This window comes from Macrosteles quadrilineatus, unplaced genomic scaffold (genome assembly GCF_028750875.1).
Source record: "Macrosteles quadrilineatus isolate MER2022 unplaced genomic scaffold, UCM_ALF_1.0 Scaffold_28__1_contigs__length_1566739, whole genome shotgun sequence".
NCBI classification, from domain to species: domain Eukaryota; kingdom Metazoa; phylum Arthropoda; class Insecta; order Hemiptera; family Cicadellidae; genus Macrosteles; species Macrosteles quadrilineatus.
The window spans coordinates 546,057-552,907 of NW_026542621.1; the positions used below are offsets into that span (position 1 = coordinate 546,057).

Here is a 6,851-nt window from a genome sequence, read left to right on the forward strand (position 1 = left end):
CAATAATATGTTTTACTCATTCATTCAGTATACTTTCTTTTTATTTAATGCGCTAATTATAAATTAAACTTAAAACACTCGTAATAATTCGCTTATCAACAATCATGAATCATCAAAACAATGCCAATACGATACCGATACGGTATAGGCCTACGTATACAACTAAAAGAGTGCAATACAACGTAGTGCTCTGCTCTAGGATCAGAGGCAGAAAGGAGTGAAAGAAAGGGGAAGTTTCTTGTTGTGACAAGTGGCGCTGCGCGCTTGCTTATCTCGAGCATGAGTCATGAAATGAAACCCATCATAGGTGCCGCGCTGGCGCTGACGCTGCCGACTGCCGAGCGTCAGCTGTCAGCTCAGTTCAAATCGAAACTGCAAATGGCATTGAGTCCTTGAGTTGTAGTGCTGTACAAATATACAAAATTTTCAAGTGCTGTTGGTACAAACAGAATAAATGCCTATATTGTGGTGCTATGAATACTTGAACTCTGAGCAAAAATAAACAAAATTACGTTGTTCACATAAAAAAAAATGTTCCGTTGGCGCCACGGCGCCACTTTTTCGTGGCGCCATATGCGGCCGCGTAGTTCGCGTATGGGTTAAACCGGCCCTGCTTAAACCAATTGAAGTTATGCAAAAACTTACTTTGAAATCTATTCGTGGTGTAAATAAATTTGACCCAGCTACTCCACTGGTCCAGTTGTTTGGGCTATCCTTAAAACATATCCTTCCTGAACTCTAGTGGAAAATTAGCAAACTATTTTGTGTGGTTCAGTGTGTTGATTAGTGCTGCCATCAAGTGGAAGACTTTTAAAACTGCCTTATCTGGGGAGGTATATCCACTTTCTCCTTCTCTTTTCCAACCATGACTTGAAGCAAGCAACATGTCCAGAGTTCTTTCCTATTGTATATAATTTAAATGTAAAGTAAATTCAAAGTAGTGTTTTCTTTTTTATTAATTAATTGTCCTTAAATTCAATGTGTGAAAGTGGGTAAGATCTCTCCAGTTTTTTCTCTTAAGTGAACAGTGAACAATAATTATTCTTTTTTTTTAAAGTCAGACAAATCTAAAGACTATGTGGCCACTTCCCATCTCTTTCCGTTCCCAAAGCCTCAAACATAAAATTAATTGGTAAAATTATTATACTAATCTGGCCAGATATTATGTACCATAATTAAAAATAGTTTATTAAAACAAGAATAATTATGTAAATGTACCAAAATGTTAAAATGTAGAGTAAAATAAATGTATTGACCACATATCGGTTTTTTATGTCAAACCCTCAAGTCACTGAATTCCCAATACAGTCCACTTATGTCATGTCAAGTTTATTTTTTGGGCATTGGTCCAAACACCAGTACTTATACGTAATGCAGCTAGAGAAGATATATTTGTATTCAATTTTATGTTACTATAAAACGTTTAGTGGTTAATTCAAAACAGTTGTAATTAATAGGAATACGAGAAATTATACAGAGGGTATGCTTGTGATAACACCTGTTATAAAGGAAACAATCAGGTTACAGTGTTATTATAAAGTAGTAAAATGTTTCATCTTAAATTTAGTACTACTTAAAAGTATGCAGATTTCAAATTGTACAAAAGTAAATTAAAGCGTAAGTAAGTTAATTGGCATTGAAAAAAAAGAAAAAAAGGAATTGATAAAAATTACACAATCAAATAAACAAAGTAAAACAATTATAAAAATGTTTCTAGACCTACGCTAAAAGACTGTTTTGTATATAAAATAGTATGTGAGAGTGGATAATAAGCCAGTGAAGTGATAAATCATTATATAAATACAAAAAAAATCTAAAATTATAATAACAGTGACAATGATTTATTAGCATAAAAGGCACCTACTCAAGCCAGTAATATTATGTGTCATATAAGATATAGTTTTAGAAACGCGCGTGTTTTAACATATGGTTGATCATGGAATTGTATATGATTAAGGCTGTTTTATCTGAATAAAGATTGTTGAACTGTACTGGACTCACGCTCACTCACTCACTTACTAATTTTGACTCAGCTATTCCGCTGTTTCAGTATTTAGACGTAATCTAATTGCATAATTTTGGTACTTAAAAACAAAGATCTAAACACAAAAGTTACTGATAATTTTATCCTACTAGATGGACTCAATTATTTTGCCCAGGGATAACAGTATTTTACTGTGAGTACCTAATTTAGTAAAAATGGACCAAAATAGTGAGTTTGGTCAATATTATAATGACATAGATAATAATCCCCAAGGGATGATCTGCTTGATACACGTGTAGTTGAGCCTGGTATAAAATAAAGACTCTTTAGCTTTTTCCAAACCATAAGAGTATCAAATTGAAATAGAATCCTTAGGGAAAATCCTTAAGGAAAAATAGAAGCCCAAACCACTAAACCACTTTTTATATATAAAGAAATTTACTGTGTAATATGTCGTGTTACTATGGAATTCTCAGAAGGTTAATATTTGACGTCAGACATTTTTACTGAGCGGAGCGAAGCGAAGCCCATATACTACACTCCTGCTTTTGTTTTACAAATACTCCTTCTGAACTGCTGAAGCGATCTGCACGAAATTTAGCACGGTCATAGTAACCAACCATGTGAAGGTATAAATCTGAAATGGTACAAATCGGACCACAGGGCTTTTTCCTACGTGAATTTAAACTTTTAGAAATTTAACCTGGGCCTTATGGGTTAATTGGTCGCCATGACATTATTTGCGAGATAACAAAAAAAGGTGAACAAATGAACCATTGACTTAGGATACTGCAAGTAGACAATTCATTTTCGTGAACCAAATGCACCATTGAGTTTGGATACTCAAGTAAAAATCCCTTTACGTTAACCAAACGTGCCATTGAGTTTGGATACTGCAAAAAGGCATTCTATTTATGTGAACCATTATATATTATTGACATTGTATACTGCAAGTAAACATCAAATCTATGAGAACCAGGTGAAACATAGACTTTTGTTCCTGCAAGTAGACAATTCATTTACGTGAACCAGACTTATAATTGATTTTGGATCCTGCAAATAGGCAATTTTCTTTATGTGAACCAAATATAACATTGACATTGGATACTGCAAGTAGATATCTCATTTACGAGAAACAGATGTAGCTTTGACTTTAGAAAAGTATTGGAGTAATATGCTAGCTCCGCTCAACATTGCAAGCAGACAACTGCATTGTACACCTAGTATAGCATCTGATACTGAACGGAATGCGTAATTCTGGTCACATCAAATCAGTTTTACTAGGAACCCGCTCAAAGTGTCTTCAACATCAAATGTATCTTTGACGACATGTTTGAATGCGAATACCTCAGCATGTGCTTTCAAATTACATCACCCAACATTGGTCTTTTGGGGACGAAAACGGAGCAAAAATGAAAAGGATTACTCAATTCGTATGAAGCTGAATAAAGTTAAAAGTATGTACTCTATTAGAATGTATTTATTTGGTAATATAGAAAAATATATTCAGTCACAATTTTGTAAACTTAAATGTGCATTTTGGTATTTTCAATTAATGTTTATGGTTAAGGCATATATACTGGGTTTATAACAGTGAATTATTACTTCGTGGTAGGAATACCCATTTCTCAACACTAATAATATATACTATATACAAGATTTCTGCAAACATTTAGACATTCATACGAATCGTATGCTAAAACACTGCAGACCACCATTCGTCGTATTATTGAAATATTTAAAATATATTAACATCTTGAGTAGACTGTAAACAATTTATTTAATTTATAATTGCTGTATGTGTGTCAGCATAAGGGTTTTATTTTCTATCATTTATGGTTCCAAAGAGAAATGATATCTTTCATTATGCTTTTCTCCAATATTTCTAACGACTTATTTATATTGCTTCTTTTATAAAAGCAAAAAATAAATTAATGATTGTGTGAACCTTCAATAAAACAGGAAATTTATGTTAATTAATTTCAACTCTATTTCATTTAAACAATGAAATAACACTTTGAACTTTTGAGTTTTTAAAAAGGAAACATAAACATTGGTAAAGAATAAATATATTCTCTAATTTGTTTAGTCCCCTATATGACTTACAACGTTTTGTTAAGAAAACAATACATAAATTAAAAAGAACACAGCAGTATTATGATAATTTATCTAAGGCATCGAAATTTAAATATATTACATGTTATCAATTTGAGACAGTACTGCATTAAAAGTAACGGATCACATTTGTAATAACGACGATTAAAATTTATTACATTCTCGAAGTACCTAATCCGATTTAAAAAAATTTTTCAGTCGAAACGATTTCTATTGGTGTTTTATGCAATTGTTCCAGACATAAAGGCAAATATATACCAAATTGCGAGTAAGTAATTACAGTGCTACAAATGAAGTATAGAATAATCTTATAATATCCAAAATATTCACTCTATTTAGTTTCATGCCAATCAATTCAACCAGACAGTAGGGTCCTCGAGCCGACAGGCAGGTGCCGCCCCTTGTTGGTTTTGGATCTTTGAGATAGCTAAGCCCCAGTGGCGCAATCGGTTAGCGCACGGTACTTATAGACAGTAGATGTGAGCTATGCCGGGGTTGTGAGTTCGAGCCTCACCTGGGGCATAACATTTTGAAGATTATTTTGCATCTGAATAGCCTCAAATTGACTTTTGGTTCATATTATAGGCGAATACATGCGCGTAGGGTGCCCTTAATAGTATTTAATGGCTGGATGCCAACAAGATATTTGAAATTTTGTAACATGGTACAATTTTTGTTTCCCTTTTTTGATTCCAGTACTGAATGAGTTCTTTATATTCTTATTCCAGGTTATAAGAAGAATTAACGTCTAATATGCAATCAATTTGAAACATGTTTAATACGTGCATTATTAAAGTGATTGACTTAATTACATGGGGTTATTTTATGAAAAACGTATTTAATTCACAATGTATATTCGCTTATAGATGCATTTTAGTATTGTATTAATCTCAGTAGGCATGAATCGTTAATTATGTCAAAGGAAGATACGAACGATAAATCAGCACAGGGAACAAAGCCTTAAGGAAATTGTTTTTAAGACTAATTGCCTAAAATGTTCTTTTTTGAATATTATAGTAAGTTAAGTAATTTAATTAAAGATTTCCTCAACAAAAAGAACAATTGAGGGCGAAATCCCTCACTTCAACTATAGTGAATTCTTTTTAAAATTTCTTATCCGTCTATTATGACGAATTCATAAGTTATAGATTTACTTGCGAAACAATCTTAAGAATTTATCGTTTGGTTTTTATACAAATTAGTTAAATGAATATAATTTACATTTACTTCATTATATTTTATTATTATAAAAGCTTTATTATATTTTTGCCCAAAAGTTTTTTATGGTTTCATTTAATTTCTACATTTTTAAATTTTCCTAAATGAAAAATAACTAAGGGTTTTTACAAAGTATCTTGAGGTGGAGATAACAACTTTGAGAAACTCATTGTTACGTTTAACAACTTGATTTCAAGGTAAAAATCTATCGGGGCTTATTTATTTGTTGGAGCAATAAAACGAACGTTTGTAGTGACTCTAAATAGTGTGTTTATCGAGCACAAAATTAGGAAATAAATGGAAATGTGTCCAAAACATGTTTTAAATCAGTTCTATAACATAATCAACTTGACGAGTTTTTTTACGAACAAATTACATACAAGTATTGTTATAAAAATAATAACAAAAAAACGTCATATGTATTAATACACAGAATTAAATAAAAGTATATTAATTTTATCAGAGATGGGATATGACATGAATGTATATGATATTTCATTTAATCTAAAGCAAATTGTATATTATATAATTTTTCGAAACCCCACAATTTTACGTGGTTTATTCATACTAAAATTAATTATTCGTGAAAAAGGATCTATAAAGATAGTTGAAGATCAATATCTGCCTTAATAGTCTGCTTTAATATACCAATAATCAAAAGTCTACTGTTTTTAGGTTCCTGTTATAATGTTTTTCAATTAAATACTTTTCTAAAAAATCCTTAAGTGGTTTTTGTTCTGTTTTACATTCGCGTCAGTCCCCGTTTTTTTCACAGGGCTGATAGGCTGTTTAACACGTATGCTACGGTATACATTAGCATTATACCCCCTAAAATGAAAAAAAAGTTTTTGAATATTTAATAGTAAATAATGTCGAGATGTCCAAAAGGTAGATTGGTAATTAATACGCATTAATAAAAATAAAAGAAGGATTTGATGACGTCACTTCCGGTACTACAATTAAAAGTATTCCTTCATCTGTTTATAATCACATGTCATTATTGTTATTGTTTTTTTTTTTAAGTGGTTGGTGGCCTCTTTTAACCTTGCATTTGCCCGTCCAGATAGACTACAGATCTGTGCGTGGAACGTTTTCAGCAAAGTAAGGGGTGAGCCGGTACAGTACAAAGGTGAACTGTACTGATAAAAGATAGTGGCAGTGACCAGGATCCGAACCCACGACACTGCTGCCTTGGGCCCGAAGTCCGCGACGCTACCAACTGAGCCACCGACTCACCTAAGATTTGAATTCATTACAAGTAGTACGCAGATGGTAACATTGTATTTATATTGTAGTTAATAAATTAACTTTTGTTAAATATGAAAATTAGTAAATTCTATTAAACATGTTGCAGGAAAGAACAATGGAGTAAGTAGTGAAATTCTAAAAGAAAAGAGATATATAAATATAGATTTTAATAAGCCTGAAGAATTTGACGTTATTAATGGTAATATTGACACAAATTATAAAATGTTGTAAAAGAAATATTACTTTGAAGCAACTGAAACGGACAAAAGTCAAACAAAGTACAAGC

The 6,851-nt window shown here is 31.8% G+C and overlaps 1 non-coding gene across 1 annotated transcript; it reads left to right on the plus strand.

Moving 5' to 3' along the window:
* Positions 1 to 4,530: 4,530 nt before the first annotated feature.
* Positions 4,531 to 4,621, plus strand: Trnai-uau (transfer RNA isoleucine (anticodon UAU)). The gene is given in 2 exon segments: positions 4,531 to 4,568; positions 4,586 to 4,621. It is a non-coding gene; the product is annotated as a tRNA-Ile (tRNA).
* Positions 4,622 to 6,851: the final 2,230 nt, after the last annotated feature.